Source organism: Scophthalmus maximus, chromosome 12 (assembly GCF_022379125.1).
Source record: "Scophthalmus maximus strain ysfricsl-2021 chromosome 12, ASM2237912v1, whole genome shotgun sequence".
Classification (NCBI taxonomy): Eukaryota; Metazoa; Chordata; class Actinopteri; order Pleuronectiformes; family Scophthalmidae; genus Scophthalmus; species Scophthalmus maximus.
The window spans coordinates 4,144,103-4,155,599 of record NC_061526.1 but is presented as its reverse complement, the minus strand read 5'-3'; the positions used below and the strand labels follow the sequence as shown (position 1 = coordinate 4,155,599).

General features: G+C 42.4%; 1 long non-coding RNA gene across 3 annotated transcripts in view; it reads left to right on the top strand.

Moving 5' to 3' along the window:
• The first annotated feature begins 5,504 nt into the window (after positions 1–5,504).
• LOC118319041 overlaps positions 5,505–11,497 on the top strand; it is an 85,166-nt gene continuing 79,173 nt past the window's right edge. For 2 of the 3 annotated variants that reach the window (XR_004795898.2, XR_007031748.1), the window contains exons 1-3: positions 5,505–5,584; positions 8,622–8,720; positions 9,905–10,015. This is a non-coding gene — a long non-coding RNA (uncharacterized LOC118319041). Of the gene's footprint in view, positions 5,585–6,234; positions 6,374–8,621; positions 8,721–9,904; positions 10,016–11,497 lie in introns of those variants that run through there. The other variant, XR_004795895.2, reaches the window with a different exon arrangement.

Genomic DNA, 11,497 nt, shown 5'->3' with positions numbered 1-11,497 from the left:
CGGTGACAGTGTAGCGTCTGTTGTAACTGTAAAAAATACTATTCAGCACGTGTGTGATGATTATGATGCTGAGTCAGGGTTTTTAAGGAGAAGAATGCTAGAATCTTGAATTCGTCAGCCAAGGATGCGAAACTAACTTTTATCTTTCAGTTCCAGCGAAGCCTCATTAAAGGCAGATGAGAAAGGTATTAAAATATACAATAACTTCATTCCAATTATTATTATTATGAATAAAATAATTCAACAAAGTTATATCAGCCAGAAACTAAATCTGTATTTTCCTAACCTTTTCATTAAACACTATAAAATGGCTTAAACTACTTCCAATAATTTTTACATGTGAATAGCTCCATATAAGAGTCATTTCCCTTCCCTGATTGTTTATTCAATACTCAAAGATTATTTTCCCCAAAGCAAAGTCAGAAAATATATTTGATATATCAAATCATATCAAACTGATGTTTTTTTGTCTGTTAATTGTCTTGCGACCCTTCAGCTTTCTCCTCTGCTCCCTTGGATACAGTAAGCCCCAACCCCCCAGGCTGTGTACCACCGATCTGAATTATATATATTAAATGATTAAATATCCACCTCCCACACACCTGAGAAGGAAGGATCGGATGTTTTCTAAATGTAAACCTTGCTGTAGGAAGTTAATTTAGCATGTTATGACTTTCTTTATGAGATTATGAAATTCTTATGATACGACTACTTATTCTACAACAGATAATGGGGGGGGCGGACGGTAGACAGGATAAACATTGAGATATTTATTATTGCAGAGTTTGTTATATTTAATTCAAAAAAAATTAGAGCTATCAGCTCAGATCAACTCAATGCATCTGCATATATCTGCTTTGCATTGGAGATATCATTACCAACAGCAAAGGAGGTGTGTGACTGCAGACAAGTAGGAGGAGGTTCTGGATGGATGGAAGAGAAAATGGGGAAAAGTTAATGCAAAAATAGGTTCTGAGGTTGAATTTTAAATTCACGTATATAACGAATGGATAGAAGATTGTCATAATGAAAAGTAGCAGAGAATGGAGTCAAGAATGAAAGAGCATTGCCAGCCCCAGGGGGGTTGAGGATACTTAATTTTTTTTAATTTAAGGTCACGAAAAGAAGCATGGGGAAAGCTAAATTAACCCCAGACAAAGGTCGGGGAATATTATTACAGAATCACAGAAGAGAGTCCAATTAGTGAACTACTTGACCCATGACAAGTCAGTGGAGAGAGACAAAAAAGTACAGTTTCAGGCTTCTTGGGGGATTTACAAAACACAAACACACGATTTGGCATCAAACTCGCCGTACGTTGTCCCAGTGACACGCGCATTGCAGACATTGGAGTACTGGAAATCATGCTATATCTGTAAATTTGTATGGTCATTGCTGGAAGGATGGTCTTTCTAACTGTATTCACTGTATAGTAACAGAGGAAACTGTAACCTACAAAGGGCCGCTTTGACTTCACCTGCTCAGGCAACTGTGCGGGTGAACTTTGATCCTCTTGGGAATGGGAGTTACTACTGTAGAGACATTCAGGTGGTAAAAGCAGTCGTCGGTTCAGCTGAACCAATGTGTCAGAAGAGGGAGGCTGCACAAGTCTTAAATGTGCACACTCGCGATGTTAAAAAGATCTTCAAGACTAAGAACTAGGAACCAAACTGTATTCAGAGATCCATCAGATCTTAGGGTTGCCCTCTGCAGGATGTGCGAAGATGTACATGACTTTCGAGTTCAGTGCATTTGTCAGTCATCCAGGAAAAAGGCTGCGTCCATTGCTCCACCATTACTTTTTTTTTTTGAAGGAATGTTGAAACCTGACGTCGGTGTCACAATAATCCCCCCAAACGGAGGGCACAGAGTGACGGGACTGAAGCCTCAGCCAAACCAAACACAGTGTCGAACACGGTGTCAAACGGGCCTGCACCGCTCGCCGCAATGAGGAATTACTGCTTTGACTTGTCACATGATCCCCCCCCCCTTTCTTTTTCCCTTTAGCAAACATACAACAAATCCCATGTAGGACAGGGCCCTTTTCTTTGCCTTCCTGTGGCCGGCACCCCACCCATGTCAGGTGGGGTGCCGGGTCACCAATTACTTGGCGAGTCTGAGAAAGTAGCAGAGAGCTGCCCCGAGCTGCCATGTTGTGTTAGCGTCACGCTTCTGGCAAGTAGGTAAGTCAACGCCTCATTTCAGTCCAGTGAGCCTGCTCTCTGTTCTCAAAGGAGCGTTAATACGCTCATGTCCCTCCTCCAGATCACTTTGTAACCATGACTATTTATGAATGCCCAGTTCACCGTGTGAATATAGTGCCACCAGGTGCCAGTAAGACAGCACTGTGATTTAATTTTTTCTTTCATTAAATGATTTGAATATATGACTGACAAGTGGGTAATGTTACAGATATGAACTCGAGGGACAGAGGCTTTCAGGTTTGAATATTTTTGATCATTTCGAATATCTTTGAACCAAATTAACATTCAGACAGCACAATGATTCGTCGTCATTTAAATCAAGCAACCTCTATTCATGGACAAAATGTTACAGACGATTAGATGAAGAGGGAAATAAAAGAGACAATGAGGATTATGTATATAATCCCCAAAGAAGCGGACAGAAATTAAAAAGTGAAGGAAAATAAATCTTATCAGATTTACTTAACATTAAATTGTCTAAAATGGTAATTAAGAGGCCTAGAAATAAACAAATTGGTGTATTGTCACCAGGATGCATCCATTTGTCTAGGCAGTTAGAGAACCAGTGACATGTCCCTCCCTTTGTAGTTCCTGTCAGCAATGTAAAAATAATTATCATCTAATAATCTGCACTAGAAGCCATTGGACAGTCAACCTTGTGGGACAAGATGAACCAGAGAAGTTGATAAATGGTCAATAGATACCTAATAAATACATTTTAACAGGGCAACGTGTTACTGTGGCCTAACTGAGATGCCTCTTAGTTTGTTCATTGATCCGGCAGCGATAGAAGTAACAAAACTGATCTGCCACAGGTGTAAACTTGGGCAAAGTCGAGATAAGAGAGACTTAAAACTGGAGCTGTCACTGATTCTTGCGTCACCGGCGAATCAAGCGAAGCGTGCTTCGAGCAGCATTCCAGGAGATCTCAATCGTCTTTCATTCATGCCGTTTTCTCACACTGAGCGAAAACCTTGTCTCCTCGACAAATCATACATTACTACCGTCCGTCTGTGGACGCAGCTCTACTCCGGTTGTACAGTCCTTACCGGGGAGGCCTCGCTGAGCCCTGCCAAAGTCCCATAATTGCAAAAACAGCATTTCATTTCCCAATAATGGCTCAATGTCAAGTCCAATTCAGTCTGCTTGTTAAGCGGCAGCAATTACCAAATCGTACATGTGCAGACAACTCCTCCACTGGGTGATAATAAGCCACTTTCTTTGTTACAGACCCTGAACAAACTCGATGGGGAACACGTGAAGCAAGGATAATGCGCCCGGCCGGGCGTGAGTGTATACAAAACCCCACCAATCTTTCCTGTAGAAAACTCGTCAGCTGTGAAAAAAAGCCGGTCCAACTGGGTTAAGGTGATTCCTCTTTAATAGTGTCGGGACCCCCAACCACAACAAGATCCAACAGGGGGAAAAAAATTCAGCCTTCCGTTTGTAGAAGTCACTTCCCTTTGAAAAATAAGGGTTAGGTTTAGGGTTAGGCTGCGTCCCGGTTGATTGACTGCTGGGGTTTATGAACCTGGGAGGTACGCTGAGGATTTGAGGGGTTTTCTTTGTCACCTTTTTTTTTTCCTTCTCCTGTTGGTTTGTTTGGGGTTCCTCCTTCAGTGTGACGGTCAGAGGTCGCCATACAACAGGGCCACACAGGCTTTGATTTGACCTTGCAGGCTCTGACGATGTGCCGTGTTTGTTTTGCCGCGTTCGTCCCGAGTTTGATTGTGTTCGTTTGTTTTGATTTGCTCCCGAAACGCTCCAATACTCTCTTATAGGGAAAGTTCAAAAGGGACGTCGTATGGAGAGGGCGTCTGCTCAACCAGCTGTAGCCCTTTGCCTGGGGGGGGGGGGGGGGGGGGGGGGGGGGGCAGGGGGCAAAGGGCTACTATGCAAATGTTGCATAGTTTTTTATGAACATTTAACCTTGTGAGACGTTTTTTGTTATTTCGCAGCAGAGAACAGACTGAAGAAGTACAACCCAAAGTTTAAATACATTACAGTTTCAAGAACTGGATCATGTTTGGGATGTTCTGATATTTGCAGAAATGATGTGGTGCAGTCATGTCGACGTGGAGGGGAGAATCTCGGAGAAATGTTTCCAACATCTGGCGCAATCCACGCCATGGAGGACTGGGGCTGGGCTCTGCGCCGAATTGGTGGTGTCCCTAATAAAGTTGTTGAGCAAAAAGGCCCATCAGGGACTATACCTTCAACAGGAAACTGAACGCTTGCCACATAGAGCAGTGACACACTAAAAGCCTTACTAGCAGTGAGTTGCTCCTATTAGATTTTTGTTCATTAGAGGGGAAAAAAAATACAAAGCAAATAGGATGAAATAAAATGTAACAATAACAGGACGGTCAAGAGTCTATGATTCCCTAGTGTGGACCATGTGTTGAGTAATTCTGGGAAGCCGAAACCCACTGCTGTGGTCTTTTATCAACAACACGTCTCGAGTGAGAGTTGCACACTCAAGGACACAGGCTCCTCCAACCATCCGTCGCTTTTACCGGTTTGTTCTCCAAATACTATGTACGATTGTGTTTCCTCAAGTAGCACAGGGGTCGGTTGCGTCAGACCTCGTACTGCACAGCATCGGACTAAACATTTCTTCCCTGTCTGTCGTTCAACTGTGCACAAAGGATTTTTCATTAGCTATAGATGTAGGATGATTTATTAGCTGTGGTTAATGTGGGCCCACGCATCGGTTTATTGTGAGTTATTCAGAATCCTGTCAAATATAATTGTCCTGGTGTGAATAGGAACAAAACCAACTTCACACAACAGAGAGAGAGACAGTCATTTGACTGACTTTAAGAACATTTCTGCTTGGAAATGAGGATGGGTTATGCTTTGAGCCGAGAACAATTGCAGTGTAAAATTGCAATGTAAAATTCTATTATTTCTTGGTAATGCGGCTGCAAAGCATAAGCCTGATAACACACAGCATTTCATGTTCATATCAGAGCAGAATGGAATGGTGGTTAAATGGTAAAAACTGTCATGTGATAATGCTGATTATAATTTAAACTTTGTAGACAGTCTTATCTAATCCACAATTTATAACAATAATTCCCGTTATCATTAATGTGAAAGGACGGCAACTGAGTTTTGTAAAAAGGGATTTTTTTTAAAAATTTATGTGGGGGCATTTCCACCTGGAAAATGTGTGGCACTTTCAGGCAACAAGTCTGATTTGACCCAAGATGTAAAGGGGCGGGATTTCGGCTAAAATCTGTGATGTCCTAATTGGTTGGAATTTAGGGCTTATGCCTACCTGTCCAGGAAGTGAACGTTTTCCAGGAAGTCAAAGCTTTCAGTCAGAAAATGAGGCCTGTTTCTTCAGATGTGTCCTGGAAAAAATAAAGTCACAGGTACGACTCTTTCTTGTTCTTTGCCTTCTAGCTTTAGAAAAAGTTTGTTCCAGTGCCATGTTCATGTTCAGGCTGAACTTTGTTTCAATCCGTTAACATTGGTCGGCCAGTGTGTGGGCTAGTGGTTTGGTAGGTTTTATTTTTTTGTCAGCATTTTCCAGCGTGTGGGGATTGATCAAGTTTGAAGGTGTGTGTTTAGTTAATGACAGTATCTGGAGCTTTATCCCCACTATGTGGATGTGAAATAACATTTAACCTTGCTGTTCGGAGTCAAACCCGTTGTGTCGGAGAGCGCAGGCGAGAGTGGGGAATATTCTGGCACGTTTACCGGGTGCTGTGTTACACTGCTCTCATGGTCTCTTTAGGGGCCTCGGGGGCCTTGAACTCCGCAGCACAAAGGAATTTGACCTCAAACGCTCCCTTCTCTAGCCCATTTTCAGAAAATGAGTTGAACGCTTGTGTCGTTTTGGCCATAGTTTTGTTTTTCATTCATATAATATCTATGCCCCGAGCCCTAATGGCCTTTGATAGATTTCACCTGCGTCGTCGCTGTCGGTGTCCGAGGGGAGCGGGGAGGGAGTTTTTCGTCCAATCAAAAGCGTGTATCTGATAATGGGCGGGGTTTATACGATAACGCGCGCGGAAGAGTAGGGACGTTGTGTAAACAACCAAGATGGCGGCCGCCGACGGATTGTCCCCTGTTTGGTATTTTCCAAACTTTCTCGGCAACACTCGTCCGCAGACATTGTGGAATCGTCACCACAGGCATCTCCTCTCTGCTCCGCTCCGGTCTGTTGACAGTTGACACGATTCGCTGCTCTCGCTGGTTGTACGTCTGTTCCGTCGCGCGTCCGGAGGCATTTCGGTCTGCGCTGTTGCCATGGTTGTTACGCCAGGCGCGGAGCGATGGCTCCTTTTGCCAGAGGGAAAGAAGCGCATGTTGCCTTGGCCACCACACGCCTTTCTACCTACGGACAGTCAGGATCAGCATCGGGTTCATTGCCATGGAGGTTTTCACTGACAAGGAATTTGCTTTGGTGTTTGTGGTGCATCACAAAAACAAATGATAGAAGCTAAATACTGTCAGTGCAAGCAGAAGAGCAATAACGAAAAAACCATGAAACGAAGTATATGTAACATACGTATAAAACATGTGTGCAATATGTCACAGGAGTACTCCAGGTTGTGCAGGAGAACATGTGAGAGTAATCCATGTGGTGGGATGTGCAGAGTGGGAGACTGGTGTTTGGTATAATGACATCTGCGGAGACCTCGTTTTCCAGAGGACATTGTTTTTTAAAGAGTGCGAGTAAATCTGTTGAAAATCAATATTCCTTGGGCGCTGGGTTACATGATTCTACATCAACACGGCCACTGGAAGTGTTTTGCAGGTGCCACAAATAGCCGCTGGTCCACCAAACGCGCAAACTTGAAATAGTCCCCCGACAAATATACAGTTGACTCTTGGTTGAGTAATCTACATTTCCAGCTGTTTTAGGTTGGATACTATATATAAAAAATTAAAAAAAGTGGGGGGAAACTATGAATTTTTAATCCATTTTTAAAGATTCATGTCCTCGGTACAACCAACAGGCTTGCGACTGAGTGCCACAGACAAGCTGGGGGAGTCAAAATGTTGAAAGACACGTAGACTGACACAGTGTTGGTTTCGGTTATTTTCTTTCTTCTCTTCTTTTCAAGTAAATGTAATATAGACCAAATCCTTTAAACCACAAACTCAAGATATCCCAGTTGATATCAATATCTGTTGCCTTCGAAGCAGAATAAAGATTAATAGAGTAATCCCTCACTAATGTATATTCGTTCATACATTAACATATGTTGTATATGTAAAGAGAGAAAGCATTTTGCCTTGGCTTTGTATTTTTAACTAGGCTAAAGAATGAAATTCCCCTTGGCAACATAATAATGGAGAAGATTAATGTTAGCATACTTAAAGTAGGGGGATCCTCCCATGTGAGTTATTCTCGGCGAAGCACATGTCTAGACACCACCAAATTTAGGGCCAGAATAAAACATGAAGCCAATTGAAATAAGTGTTCTTGATCTTAATGCACATTATCGCTGCTACCCACGGATAAAACACTTAAAAGTCAGTCATGAAGAAGAGAAAGCCCGAGGGCTCTTTCGGCTGGGTACATGTCCAGCTACTTTAGCTGTCATGCAGCAACATCTCACAGCCTTTCGCCCGTGCTTGGCTTAAGCCATTTAGCAGCGCCCTGGTTAACTGAAACCGACAAAACTTCTGATTCCAGCCCGATCCTAGAATAACACCCCTGGCGGTTGTGAAACTGTCCTCGCCCATTTCGTCCAGTGTGCTCCCACAACTGCATTTGTAGCTGACAGAGATGCAGAGGAAGATGCTTTATGATGTTACAACTGTTGCCCAGAGAATTAAATCAAACCGAAAACATTTTTAAAAAAGAGAAATCAGATCTGGCTGACAGTTGTCAGAGGGGAAAGGGGTGAGACTTATACTATTGCTTGAGGAGAGTGCCAGACTAAAGGGTGCACAAGTGCCATCACATGAATAAAATAACATGGCATTTGGCCACTTAAAGCCAATGGGCTCTCCAAAGGCTTAAGTGTTGGATGATTCCGGTCAAATTTTTGCCATGAGTTGCTTTTTTGCACAAAGTAGTTGCCCGGAATCCTGCGGAGCAACAGCGCCGGATGAATAGATGTTTACAGCTGGGTAGAGATGTGAACAATGGGCATGTGAGGAGTCAAATCTGCTCATGACACTGGACAAAATTTCACTAAACATTAACGGAGAGAATGTTACTGGGGTAAATTGGGATTAAATGTGGCTGCTTGCTCAACACATTATCTTGAGCTGTAAATTTCAACACTGTTGTAGCATTGGACTGTGTGGGTGGTGGGATAATTCCGAAAAAAGAATGCTCTATCTTGTCTTTTTAAGACCTTAAAATCTTCATTTATGTCATTGTGACATCATCTTAACCCCAAGATTCACATACCACAGTTTTTAATTGCATCTTCTGATCTTTTTCAGTGTGTGCACCACAGCACCCCTTGCCAAAGTTAAGGACCGGCAGTCAGTGGATTGCCGGACGATGCCCACCAAGAAGGCCACTCGACCTGCATTGAAAGAGTATGTCAAATGGACTTTATGAATCCCATCATGAAAAGATTTTATTGATTGCCTTCCAAAAAGAAAAATGCCCTCTTTATCTGTACTGGTGTATCATAGTGTTGTCTGTGGCATCCAGCAGATGCACTGATCAGACATCGCAGCGCAGCCCAGCATCCAGGCAATCTGTGAAACAAATGTTGTTTATAAAGGCCAGTGTTTTCGTCACCGCATGCCCATGCGAAAAGTTAATTAAGCATAGTCCTGTGCACATGAACTTTAAGCTCGTATTAGCAGTCAAAAGAGATCAGCCGTTAGGCGCACCGGGCTAATTATGTGATGATAAATCTTCTACGGCATGGGGTAATTTCTCATTGCTCTTTAAAGATAGTAGAGAATGTGGCAGATAACTGCTTGAAGCCCTTGCGAGTCAGCAGTGGCTAAGCTAAATGTGGCAGCGAGTGTCAGGCCAAATCAATACACGCTTCCCAGGATTCCTTTGGTGCCATAATCCAGGCTGCGGTGGGCACTGACCCTGGGGAGGCCCGGCCTCTTGTTTTCTTGCCCTGTTTTTTTTTTTTTTTCTTTCATAAGCAGATGCAATTCTGATTATGACAGCACTGAGCACAAGCTAATTACCAGAATTTGTGCTGTTAACCACTTAGCTCATATCTCAGACACATTTGAAACCTCTCTTCCCATCACTGGGCAGCGAACTATCCCCTGGGAAGTGGTTTGTGTCAAGGAAGAGGAGGGTGTTTCACCAAAAACTGTGGATGACCTCAAACTCGGGCTGTGTAGCTGCGAATCTGAAATCTTAATGTGTGGTGCATTGATGATTTTATGTGTCAAATATTCCCCTTTGGATTTAGAGGTTCGGTCAACAGTTTCACCTCAGCAATTCACAATTTGCCTGTAGCATGAACTGCATTTTGCAGACTTTTCTATGAGAGAGGCCCCCGGCGTCTTCCAGCTGATTTCACAGATCCCATTAAGTCATAATCTTGTATTATATGCCTTAAAATAACAAGAGATAATCCTGGCATCAGGCTAATCAATCATGAGATTGAGGAATCTCTTTGACTAACTGGATTCCACTGCAGCAAGTTAACACATGATGTGTGTGCAGCAATAATTTTTAAATATTTAAAACACTTATTTTGAATATAGATAAATGCTCTTTTTTTCTCCTTTTCTCGAAACAGGAACCACAGGTCCACATATAAAACCAGGTCCGACCAGGAGAGATCATTTATTCCAGGACGAGGAAGTGCAGGAGTGCGGGGGAGGATTTCCAGAACATCACATCTTCCCTTGTAAGCGGCGCTCACTTTACTTTCAGCCATCAGCCAGTCATTAAAAATGCAAAATTAACGTTTTTAAAGTGGAACATGATTCGGCTTTGTGCTCGGGAGGCAGTGAACCGCGACGCTTGCATATGAAATGCATTCGGTCATCCCCCTGGCAACAGGGAAGGAAAAGGTGCACTGAGTGAAACGAGAGCAGATTGCTTTTATTCTTTATTTAGAGAGTTATTCTAGACACTGAGTCACAGATGCCCCGGCAATGTACAAATCCTTCCTGCTCAATTGAGGCTGTCGGAAGAAAATGTCGAAGGCTTGGGTGTCTGTGCAGAAAGTATGAAAAGCAATCATGGATTTGTGTCTCATACATGTTTTTCACGGATTTGGGATCTGTTGGCGTTATATTCTTGAGATTGCCAGGATCAAGACAGAAGGCATGATAATAAATAGACTATTTACTGTAAAAACTTTCACTTTACCATAAATGTAAAAATGGAATGGGTGAGCAAACACCTTGAGTGTGTGTTTTTAAGTTGAACGCATTTGTCAACAGGCAGGGTCCTTTTATGAAATGTGCTTTTGTTCACACTAATGTTTAGCCCTGGGCCGTGGCCTTAAACTTAAATGTAGTCGTATTAATGTGTTGCGGATGTGTTGGCTGTAATGTGTTCCATATTGTCAATCTCCTGCATAAACAGTGTATCCAGTTCCTTCAGGATCTACTTTGAAATGACCTCTGTTTAATAGATAAACTGGTCATCTGGTACTGTATTATCGACCCAAATTATTTATATGAATATCTGCACGTACTTCTGATATACAAGAAGATATTGTGGCAGAAAAAAATGACAGAAATATGTTTGATGTTCTTTAGTATGTGTCACAGTTACTCGCTAATGCTAACATCCTAATCCAAGGCAGAGAACATGATAAACGTTTAGCAAAGAAGTTCAGTTTCCAGTAATTGTCTGGAGCTTTCATGCACATCTTATGAACTTCACCAGCTCTTGGGATTGCTCAGTTGTCATCAAGATTGTTCAGTTGTCATTGTTATGACAACTAATATCATATGTAACATTATATCATTTGATATTATGACTACAAGGTAAACTCCCTCTGCTAATGAAGGCCACAAGATGCAGCTGAAAGCTCAGGAAAATTCCAGTCAAGTTGAGGTGAAACATTACATAATTAATCTCCAAGGTCAACAATGCACCTTCCAGATCAACTCTGAAAAACAAATTTGAAATATCTTTTTATTACTTCTGCCAAGGAGGTAATGTGATTTGTTTATAAGCAGGATTACTAAAACATTTTGAATGGATTTGCATGAAAATTTTATCGAAGATGGGCCTCGTCATGGTAACGGGTGATTACATTTTGGGAGGGATCCATGAATTTTTTGGGAGGTCAAATGGCATATAGGTGGAGGATTGCTCAGCCTTGGCGGAGGTCTGTGTGCTCTTGTTGATGATTTGCTTATATTATGTAAAT